The sequence below is a fragment of the Poeciliopsis prolifica genome, unplaced genomic scaffold, assembly GCF_027474105.1.
Source record: "Poeciliopsis prolifica strain line A6 unplaced genomic scaffold, Auburn_PproV2 SCAFFOLD006, whole genome shotgun sequence".
NCBI lineage: Eukaryota > Metazoa > Chordata > Actinopteri > Cyprinodontiformes > Poeciliidae > Poeciliopsis > Poeciliopsis prolifica.
In genome coordinates, this window is record NW_026562381.1 from 9,528,877 (window position 1) to 9,540,948 (window position 12,072).

General features: G+C 35.2%; 1 protein-coding gene across 1 annotated transcript in view; it reads left to right on the forward strand.

Moving 5' to 3' along the window:
* The first annotated feature begins 307 nt into the window (after positions 1-307).
* Positions 308-12,072, forward strand: part of LOC129360431 (ecto-NOX disulfide-thiol exchanger 2-like) — a 179,459-nt gene continuing 167,694 nt past the window's right edge. The window contains 1 exon segment of the mRNA XM_055030644.1: positions 308-471. The gene's annotated coding sequence lies outside the window, so the exon portion shown is untranslated.

Below are 12,072 nucleotides of genomic sequence, written 5' to 3' on the forward strand. Positions count from 1 at the left end.
TACAAAACAATAGGCCTTCGCAGCGCTTAGCTGCTCGGGCCTAATAATAAACAATAGGAAAACAATAGGCCTTCGCAGCGCTTAGCTGCTCGGGCCTAATAATAAACAATAGGAAAACAATAGGCCTTCGCAGCGCTTAGCTGCTCGGGTAAAAAACGCGATTACCAGTTATTAATTACGCAAAGTGTAGGACTGGGACATATGCTTTTATTTTGAAAGTACCTTTTACTGATATGACGTATACAAAAACAAACCAACCAAAACACAACGTCATCGAAAAGCACGTGTGGACCTTCCGCTTCCCGTACTTCGCTCCTGTCACAGCTCCGCCATTGTTTGACGTTTCTCGTTGCTAACAGAGACGTTACCTAGTAACTCGGCGAATAAATGAAATAGAAACTTCACATTAAGACATGCGTTTGTAGGAAACCAAGCTCAGAGGGCATGAGAGAGGACACAAGCCTCGGAGAGGTACTTTTTTTTCTCTTCGCTTTCTTATGTCACTTCCTTGGCGTTACCGTTGAGTTTGAATACATAAATACATGCACAAATTTTCTCTTTTATGGAGTTTTGTGACCACAAATTGTCTTCAAACTTCTTTTATATAACTTTTAAGTTAACTAAGTGGAGTCGCTGTTATGCTTTTCTGTCGTAGGTCCTGTTTTAGAATAAATATCAGGGCATCTGCTAAGTTTTTAGAGTATACTTTTTGCATAATAAATGAATGCTGGGCGAGAAAGCTGTTTTTGAAGGCTAACAGCTAAATGCTGCAGGTGTTCAGAAAGTAGGAACATAGATGGCATAATAGTGATGGGAAACTAGATGGATGCAATTTTTTCCCATCGTTTTCAACTTTTACTTTTCACAATACATGGGAGATGCAACTTTTGAAATGATTGAAGGCAAGACATTTAGAACAGTTTCTTTTTTTCTGATTGTGAACAACTCGTGAATACAGCCCAAGATCTGTAAATTACAGCTGTGAGTTAGGAGTGCTTGTCAAAAGCTTTGGCTAAAATTGAAGAACCGCATTATGCTATGCGTCTGCTACCACAGAAACTAATATTTACATCTTCTTCATTTCCACTTTTGGAGTTACAGCCAATAAAAATAAAATGTTATTTTCCTTGACACTGATTGGAAAATACAATGCATTTACCCTTAATTGGCTGCTTTCCAAAGCCAATACCATGTTGAGTATTATTGGACCTAGGTATTTCAGCTTCCAAAACTCTGTATTCTTGCAAATATTTCAGATATGTGCTTTGAAAAAATCTATGAAAAAGCAGGTTTTCTGCGAATAATCGAGGTGGGTGTCTGCGTTATCTATCAGCAACATATTTCTGTTTGTGAAAGTGATGATTTTACCTCTAAGTGCAAAATTTTCTAAAATTACCTTGTGGAAGGATGGTGCTACACTTGCCCTATTTTGACTAATCCTGGAAGAAATGACATGAGAGTGGTATGCAGGTTAACATTCTAGCAGGAGAATAACCCTAAATATACCAGAAAAACTAGAATTTAAAGTATATTCATTTTGACACATTGGCACTACAAGAGCACAGACCTAAATTACATAGGTCTTCAAATCCAGACCTTGAGGTTTGGTGTCCTGCAACTTTTAGTTATTGCAGTTTTGACAGTAGAAGATGTCCAGGCCTAATTTTAGAGTCTGGATCAATGTCGGCATTCAGCCAAAATCACTAATAATAAACATACGGCCTAAGACGGAGCTCAGAGACTAATGCTCTCTTTCTCAGTTATGTCTTTTCTACAGCTATAGTGAATACCCTCCCTGACTGTAAAGGACTACACTGTGATCCAGCAATGAAAAATTGCTTGTTTGACGTATCCCTTCTGTGAGCTTTATTACTTTATAGGATCTTTTTCTGCCAGTAAAATAGAAATGTATTGGAATATTTTTATTATTTTCCAGAAAACAAACTGTTGTTTAGTGAAACAAAAAGTTTTTTGTTATATAAGTAGTATTAGAGCATAAATAGTTAGCTTAAAGAATTAATTATATATGTCGACAAGATTTATGCAACATGGTTTACTTCAGTCATGCCAAGACAAATGCAGAAAGAAAACTTTGCCTAATGGAAAAATGTTTTCAGTTACATTTTTTAACCAAATACCTAATCTTAGGAGATAGGAATGGCAGTCTTAGTGAAAAAAAATATATTTTAGTGCATTCAAATCCTCATTCCACTGTGGCTCTTTTCAGTGTCTGTTTCTATTGTTCAGTGAAAGGAAAATATATAAAATATATAAGTGCTGGCTTGAATTTGTGAGACACACATTATGTATTGAGGAAGTGTGATGAGTTCTTTAATGGCAATATGGAAATAATAACAACCATTATTGCACTTATCTCAGTGTTTAGAAGATCAGGCTGTGCACAGAAGAGTGACGAAGCTGTTTCTAAAAATATGGAGGATCATAATTGTAGACACCTCTTCAAAAACACTCATTCCCAGAAAGGCTCATGATGAGCTGCATTTCCTTGGGGAGATTTGAAGGATTACCGAGTCATTAATGGTAACTTAATGCCGCTGATTTATGGCGTGTCATCCAGGTCTGAAGATCTTAGCCCAGTAATGAGCTGAAACACATCTTCCCAGGTATAATCCTTGCTCTCAACTCCATGCTTAGGATAGAGAGGCATCGTTGATAGAAAAAGGTTAATCCTCACATTGATTAAAGGAGGATGCCAATTGTTCTGAGCCTGCTATCAGAAATGCAACCAGAATCTGAGGTAGAGGTGGGAAAATCCTTGCAATTTGCTCTAAATCTGAATAAACAGGTTTACTTGGGTAAAATCATGGACCTGCACAAGTTATTTTTATTTTACAGATTTGTCGCCATATATTTAAGACTTACATCTTGGATTACATCTTGGATGTAAGTCTTAAATATTTTACAATCCCGAACAATGCAGCAAAACTGCTTCTTGCAAACGGAAATCAGTTGTATTAGCACACTGTGCTGCACAAGCTTAAACACACATCAGTTTTGTTTAACTTGAAATCCAAGATGAAGTGAGGCTCTCTGGATTTGTGGAAGGATTCCCATCATTCCTGTCTGTTCCCTTTAGCAATCCTGTGTGTCAGTGTAAACCTAAAAACAAATATTTGGTGTAGAAAGACTCTTGAGTTCAGTTGTGGATAATTTTTTGCTGCCCTTTTGGGTTGCTTGGTTTACTTCCATTCTTTTCAGATGACCTAATGTTGGACCTTTGGTTCTAATTTATTTTATGTATTAAATAGAAAATGCATTTAGGTTCTAATGGATTAGATAAATCGGGTGGTAAATTCTAATGAAGGACACAGAAGTTGACCACTAAATTCAAATAAAGAATAAAGGTCAAGTACAGTGCTGTGCAATACTTTTTAGATCATTAAAATAAATTTCATTGTGATTCTAATATTTGGGAAATGTCACACACCACCCCCCTGTTAAACATAGTGATGGCAGCATCATACTGTGGGTATGTTTGTATGAGCTGTTTGATGGAATTATATAATCCTTGAAGAAAACTGCAAGTCTTGAAACTGAGACCAAGGTCAGGTATAGCATGACAAAATCCAGAAAGGTTTAGATCAGTTGATGGTTTAGAATGGAAACTCCAAAGCAAAATGCAACTTAAGAGTTTGTTGCAAGACTTCCAAAAAATGGATGTTCAGAGCTGTTCTCCATCCAATCTATCTGAATGTAAGGTACTTTGCCCTGAAGGAGTACATTTCTTGTTAGACTTTCAGCCAGGGTCATCGGAAGCATTTCTGATTTGGGGGACCTAATGCATGGAGCTTTTCTCTCTCCTATTTGGCTCTGACACAAGACCTCTGTTAGGTTCTCATTTTAATTTCTATTGTGGAGTATTTCATTTTGAAATTTCTCTTATTTTGAAAATTATCAACTTCGGCCTCTGTTTTTCCAGCAAAAACTTTTCACACACGTCAGTAGTTCAGTCCTAAATGGAATTTACTGTTTTCAACAGCCTGCACTAGTGATTCACTTTGTTTATGCTTTCAGCATTTAGTGAGTAGATATAGGTAATTAGGAAAACCTGTAGTGGAGTTTTAGTGGTATATTTTCTCTTATCAATCAAGTGTAATGGATTATTTTATGAAGCAATGGAAACAGCACTGGGGGAAATAATATTTTACTGCTAATTAGCATTTATAGATCAACTTTAATTAGAATTTATTTATTTTGTTAGTTTAGTGTGTGATAGACCTTAAATGAAGTATCTTTTATTTCTTTGATTCTTTTTTTATGGCTCATTTGAAGATAATCTATACATAAATAAAAACAGGGGCCATCAAGAAAAAATGAACAGAATCAAGTTGAGAATTAATAACCAAAACGATTGCAGTAGGTTTTTATTTTAGGAATACTGAATAAAAAAATCACAGAAAAAATATATCTCAAAGAAAAATGAGATTGAATGAGCTTCATGAACTGTCAGTTAAAAATAAGGGAACAGGTGAAAGACGAGATGTACAGCACTCTGGAAATGAAAGTAAAGAAGCTGTTTCCAAGGCACTGCTGAACATTTCAGTCTTTTAAGCAGATACAAAGCAATGCTTTTATTCTAAAATACTCACATAAGGTAAATTTAGTTTTTCTGATTAATGTTAAAAGCATAAGCTATTCTTTCCTTTTGCTTTTCTGCACATTATGTTTGATATTTTGACTAGATACACTTAGCAGACATAGATAATAAGCATTTATTCTTTAAATAGTAGGAGTCATCTACTTTATTGGGTTATAATGGGGAGAATGATTCCTAATTCTGCTAAGAAAGAGGTGTAATTTTGTCAGAAGTTACCATTTTTTTAAATCAAAATCCTAATTTTATTTGTTCCACATGTGCTTCATTTTTTTATCCTTTATAAAATGAAGAATGAGGTTCAGAAGTTTACCCGTCTACTCTCACGTTGGACTTATTTAAGCCCTGTTGAGGACAGAAGGACCCAGATGTAACAGGATTGTCAATATTCCTCATGTCAGCATGTAGTGCTTCATTAATCTGTCTGATTGATCCTGCATCAGTGTGTAGTTCAGTGACCTTGCTTTGCACCAAAAGGAGCTGCACCCAGGCCAGTGTTACCCAGTGTGTTGCTCTTCTGATGGATCTGGGCTTGACGTACTGAAAGCTTGGGACAGAGAAGAACGAGGGCACCTCACCTATGAGTTCTGAGTGGATTGTAATGAACATCAGAGGAGGTGGCTTATCCTTTCATGTCATGAACTGTTGCAGAGGCATGAAGTCATTAGCTGTCCACATCCATTTTCCAGGCCAGTTTAAAGTGAGAGTTTTGTCATGGAAATGGGGATAAAAACTGAACCAGTACCTGATAGACCTATTTTATTGGGCCTGGAATGTAACTAATGTTTGCATATTTCCACATCTGTTCTGAATCACTGTATAACTAACTTTAGTTATTTTTTATTAAAAACTTATTAAATGTATTTAATAAGTTCTTGATCAGTTTTATCTCCCTCTGAAATATACTTCACAAAAATGCCGCTGCTTTAAATGATTCATATTAATGACATTTTTCAACTTCAGATTTTCAGAACCACCAAAAGAAGCCATCTCTTTATTGATGTATTTGGTCACTGAAAATGCCATTTCTCTCTGTTGTATTTTTTAACTGCATGGGGCTGGTTTAACAAACCAGAAGGCAGTCATCTGATCTGCAACAGGTTCATTTCACATTTTCATTATTGTGGGTGAACATGCAGAGTTTAAAGCATCCTTCGTTTAGCAGCTGATGACATTTCGTGTTGCTAAACAAATTAACGGTACTGCTGCCTTTTGTGGCAAAGCTTTTACTTCATGTTTTTCAGATAAACACATTTGTTTCCCTTTGGGAAATCTGAACCACCACCTGATAGTAAATATGATAATGTTTTTAAGGCATATCATTATTCTCTTCTTCAGTTAGTGTCTCTGCAATGCTTAACTTGTTTAAGTGTTCACGCTTTCCTTTCTTTGTGTTTCTTCTCTCTCTTGTTGATACATAAATGCCAAAGGCAGCAAATGACTGAAGTATCTATTTTACAACTTTTTCTTAATGCCTGTGGCACACACATTGTTGTAATTTGACATGAAAAGAACTTGCAGTATGTTGAGAGAGGGACAATCTGATCAATATTAGGGATACGCTTTGCTTATGCTGTAAAAGTGCAGAGCTTTGTTTGGGAAACGTGCACACAAGTTGACAAATAGATGTTATTTTTCTGCTTTCTATCTTACCAGACCCATTATACCCGACATGTCGCAATAGCCCATATCTGCAACAATTTCTTAGCTGGAGAGCCAAGTGCCTTGAAAAACAGCTCAGTGAGCACAACAATTTAAATCACTAACCCCATAGTTAAATAGGTAAGAGAAAAAAGTGCAGGAAAAGCATCAAATTTGGCACTTATTTTTTATTATCAACAAATCCAATACATATAAAATGGATCCCAGCCTGTCTGTGGTTCTTTATTGACGGATTGACCTATTCACGGATTTTCAGTGAAATGTAACTCCAAAATATTTGCCAAAAATTTGCCTATTGTCAGCAGTGTTCAAAATAAAAGATAGCTTGTAAAGATGAAATATATAGGAGCTACATGAGATGCTACTAGCTTGTGTTTGCAAAGCAGCCAGACCATGAGTGCCATTATTTTCCCTTGGCACTGATTGGCTGCACCTTCAAGATTGTAGATGTTATCTCATATGGTAGCACTAATCCAGTTTCCACGGTGTGTATTAATGTATGTTAAGATGTATTTGTATTTGGTGTATGAAGTACAAAAATTTTCAGTTATAAGCATTTTTTGAGGGAAGATCAAATATTCACTGATCTTAGCTATAATTCAATATTCTTGTAATCAAATTGGATAAATTCAGTATTCATCACAAAGAATTATATTGGCAGTAAGCCAATGTTACTGCTTGCTTGTATAAATTTTTCCCAATACCTGTTAAGGCTGTCTTAACACTGGTAGGGAAACGTATTGTCTATTCTACAATATATTGTATTTTTAGTCTGTTTTACTCCCAACCAAAATAAAATATTCCGACCCATATCTTATTGTTGTTTTACTGGCTTACACAGTATTTCTTAAAAAAAAGAAAAAAGAGGTATCTCTATTTGCATTTAGTTCACTTGTAATATTACATTAGGAAACAAGAATAAAGTTAGATTCTAACACAGTTTTAGTCAAATATTTTTTGTCATAATCTGAGCCTGGGAAGAGTGTAAAGCTGAACAGCTACAGAATATATGGTAATGTCCAGCCAGTTGATAATTTTATATTGTTTTATTATCTTTTGTTAGATGTCTGTCTTCTTTTCTATCAGAAAAAATTAACAGTTTTAAATGTGAGGCCTATGGCTATTTTGCCCTCAATTTTAATTATAGTACAATTAAAGTAAATAGACATCTCATAGTAGATAAATGAACAAAAGTGAATAACACATTACTTTACCAGAGTTTCACTGTCAGTTTTCTGAATTATTAGATGAGTTGTATTGGCAGGATGTATATTTGCTCTATATGAGGTGTTTGTTGCAGTTATTCACACAATCAGTTAGAAATTACACATATAACTAGTACATCAACTGACAACAAATTGCTGCCAATAGAAACCACTGAAGAAAACCCAGTGAAGCTTAACATGTTCATCCTTGCTTAGAATATATATTTAGTTAGTTACTGATGTTTACCAGCTAAAGTTGGATTCACAGCAATTAAGGCTTATTAATGGATATCCACCTGTGTATGCAGAGAAGCAATTTATATATGTGAAATGATCGATGTTGACCATGTTTCATATGTGAAAAACAATTTCCTTCTGCATCTTAAAGCAGTTCATTAAAATGCATTAACATAACAGGACGCCCACATTTCACCATATGGTCAGTATTTCACCATTTGACAACGAGAGTGTGTGGACTGTGTTTTATGCTCAGAACCCATATCCAGGATATTGTGTCATTGTGCGTCACTGGGATGACTGAATTTTCTTCAAGAATAAATTAAGTGTACAGGTTTATATTATTCTGGGATACATTGTTGAAGCAGTTTGCAGAAAATATTAAGTACTAAAGTTTTACAGAAATTTTTCTATTGACTTCAAACATTATCAAAAACTATTCTTTTTTCAAATGAGATCAGACTTGGTTAATAGCATTTTCCTCATAATAACAGTTATTAATTTTATCTTGCATGAAGTTTATGTTTGTGATGGGTACTCATTGTGCTCTTTTTCTCCGCCCAACATAGATTAGCGATCATTACCATGTTTTTCAAGAGAAACATATTTTCTGCTTCTGTATCAGGTCTTTAATTGATACAATATTTCATTTTAGAGCAAATTAAGATGTTTTCCCCTCTTTTCCTTTTATTTAAGGCCTTCTGTCTCAAGGGCAATTGGCTATTTCTCCCTTTTCCACTTTGTACATTTATAGTTTTGTTCATTTTATACAGGACTTTTGGGAGTGTGAAATCTAGCCTTTTGCCACATGCATTTTGTATCAACCATAAGCTGATTTGTACCTGCTTTGATAATTCAATTCAGTTTATTTATGCAGCACTATTTCTCAATACTAAAGGTATTTTAGAAAAAAAAGTTGTTTCAATTCAGCATCACATCAAATTGTACATTATGTAAGCTCAACCCATTCTGTAAATTAGTTTTTAATGTTTTCTGTCCAAGCAAACTCAGCAGAATTCATCAAGTCACTGATTTGCAGCATTTACCCCTGGATGAGCATAAAGCGATAGTAGACAATCGCTTGTGTTGTCGTTGACTTCATAGCAGTTCCTCATTTCAAGGATGCATTTCACAAAACCTTCTCTTAAAGAAAGTTTCTTTCTTTAAGAGATAGAAACCTCCAGCATAACCTGGCTCAGTACAATGTCAGGAAAACTGTCATAGTGATACTTTTTATACATAACTACTCCCCTTTGATATCTTAGGTTCAGGAAACCATTATGCTGCCATGTTGATTACAGTGTTTTTTTCTCCCTAAGCTTCGATCAATGCACCTGCCTCTGTGACCTTAGGTGACTCTTCAGCTTTTTCTATTAGGAAGTTAGATTTTTATATCTTATATACCAGCATAGTGATGAGATGAGACCTTTAAGTCATAACAAGGAATTAAATAAAATTACCTTGATACTAGATAGGGATTTTAAAAATTGTAAAATAATTGTGTAGATTTAGCTTTATCCTTGGATTAAATTATTATAGTTGTGTAAATCACAAAATTTAGTTTGCATAGTAGCATAATTTATTGTGCTTCCTCATAGTGGTTTTTGTTTAACTTCTGTTTCCTTATTAATTAATTAAAATTCATCTGAAAGACTTAATTCTGTGAACCCTGCAGTTACAACAAAATCACAAAAACCGGCTTAGACAAAAGTCTAGAAGCATATTCTTCATTCTTGTCTGGAGACTTGGAAAAACAAAAAGCAACAAACTAACTACGTCTGCCACTTTGAAGATTAAAATGAGATATTAAATTTTCAAATGTCCTTGCAGTGCACTCACAGTAAATAGATGTAAATGTGCTTCATTGTTTTCACTATGAGGGCATAGCTGTGGGCTTTTTATGGGTTCCCTTTAATTTTAAACACTGACCTGAAGTACAGCACCAATTTTGGCCTCAGGCAATTTGAATTACTGTTGAAAATTGTCTGTACAATAGAATTCATCGCTCCCATTGGTCAGGCATTTTAGTCTAGTTCGATTGCTGCTTTAGGCTAAATCTCTTCATCAGATCTCAATGAACGCTGATTTTGTGTGAAGTCTGCAAAAGGTGTGAAGTAAATTAATTTCATACCTGAATGATTCTGGAGACTGCAATGACATTGATGGGTGGAGAGGTGCTGGATGCGTCTGAAGTTAATTCAGCGCTGGAAGTGGTGTTGTGTTGATAATGCCAAACAGATTTCAGACATGCTTGACCTTTTCAAATACATGAGCTGATCAACATTATGAACTGTTCCCTGGTTTTGTACAAAAGAACCAGTCATCTAAGGTTCCTAAATCCCTTTGGACAGGGCAGTTGTTTTACTAAAAGCCATATTTTTGAAAAAGATAAATGCTACAGTTATTTATAGGGCATCGATGGCAGGTTTTAATCCTATTAATTACGCTAAATACTTAGTTGTGATTAATTTTGCAAGGCTACTATGGCAAGAAGGTGCTTACTCCATTGTTGGATAATATTTCCATTTAAAATTTTTCTTTTATAAAAATATTTTTATCTTTGTTGTTCAGCTTGCGCGTCTATCTCTTTTACTCCCAGTGGTAAATCCCTTGCTGGCCGTCAGCCAGCTCTTCCCCAAACAATAAAAGTTTAAATCACTAGTTCAACAGAAATGCCATGTTATCCTCTTAGATTTCGTTGACAGACTCTCATCTGTCACTGCAGTTTTTTGATGAAAAATTGCTCCTTAGCGGCAAAAACAATCTGAAACGACATCAGCTGGAAAGCCAGGATACAATTCTGGCAGAGCTTTGTCTGACAAAGCCAAGCATTTAGAGCTAAAGGAGCTTACTTGTTTCTGCCCTTAAGAGCAGGTTTTTAAATCAAATATTTGAATTACACTGTAAATCAGTTGTTATCCCTTTCCATTTAGGCCTTTAAAAAAAAATAAAATAAAAAAATTATTTAAAACAAAAATATGTGTCATTTTTTCTATAATTGTGTTTTGATACTAAACACACTAATTAATACTGTAATTCAGTTAATTCTGAATCGTTGTGGTGAACCACTTTGAGATATCTCCTGGCATGTTTTTAATGCATCTACAGTACCTTCCCTTTTCACATTTTCCACAAACTGGATTGTATTTGTAGGGACTAACAGAGAGCAGCACATAATCCTTAGATGGAAGGGATCTGATTCTTGCTTTTCAGGGTTTATTTTACATTTGAACGTAATTTGCTTTGCAGTTGTATTCAACAATTGAATGAGTGAAAAATTCTTTTTGTATAATTTAGAGACATAATATTTTCCTCTATTTGACTTCATTCTGTTTGGATGAAGAGAATCTGTAAACGTCAGTTTTCAATTGTTGCTACAGATTCTCAATTTGATTGTTGTCCTTTTTGAAGGTGAACCTCAATCTCAAGCATTTTTTAGTCGATAGCAGCAGTCGTCTCCATTGAAGAGATTTGGTCTATCAGTGGAAAACCAACATGACTTTAATGAGAGTCTTAAAATTAGAGATACATGATATATTGGCATTAACGTTAGCATTGGCTGATGTTTATGTTTAACATTGGAGCTTAAGTAAAAGTGGACAGACCTGACCAACTTTATGTGTGTTTCAGTCTTCGTGAATGTGTTTCGGAAAGGTTGGCTGTGTAGTAATTATTCGGGCATGTGTTAACTGAAGCAAAGGATGTATTCTTTTCCTTTTTCGAAAAAAAAAGAGAAATATAGAGCCACATATAATATTGGTAATCATTATATGGCACCAGATTTTCATATTAGTGCATCCAAACATGAAATAACGTACAGAGTAAGGAGAGTACGCTGCTCTTGAACCTACTGTAGCAATAGAAGGAAAATAGTGGAGGATTATAGGTTATGCTTCATTTGCTTAGAGTGTGTTGTGCTTTTGCTCAATTCAGAGATTGACTTTTAATTTCTTCCTCTTATGATCCAGGCAGTTTTCCTTCTGAGTCTTAACCTTTAACACTTTGTGAAACAGGTGATGCTGACCTCAGTTTACCTGGAAGATAACTGACAGCTGTTGAGAACGAGGAATAACACAGACTATTAAGAGGTTGGACATTGCTTGGCCTGACCTTCTGATCAATGCACTGCCTTTTAGAGCAGGCAGAACGGAGAGCAGCACTCACTTTTTCCCTCACTAATAAAGATGGCTCAGAGAGTAGCTCCTGCGCTGGACTGCCAATACTTTTAACACCCCCATTGATTCTCATTACTGGTAATGGTTTCTTTGCTAGTCTGAGGCGGACTTTGAAGAGAGTGTGGGTGGAAAGGGGTGTAGTTAAGAGTTTTGGTCAGGAGTTGAGTTATTTTATGAC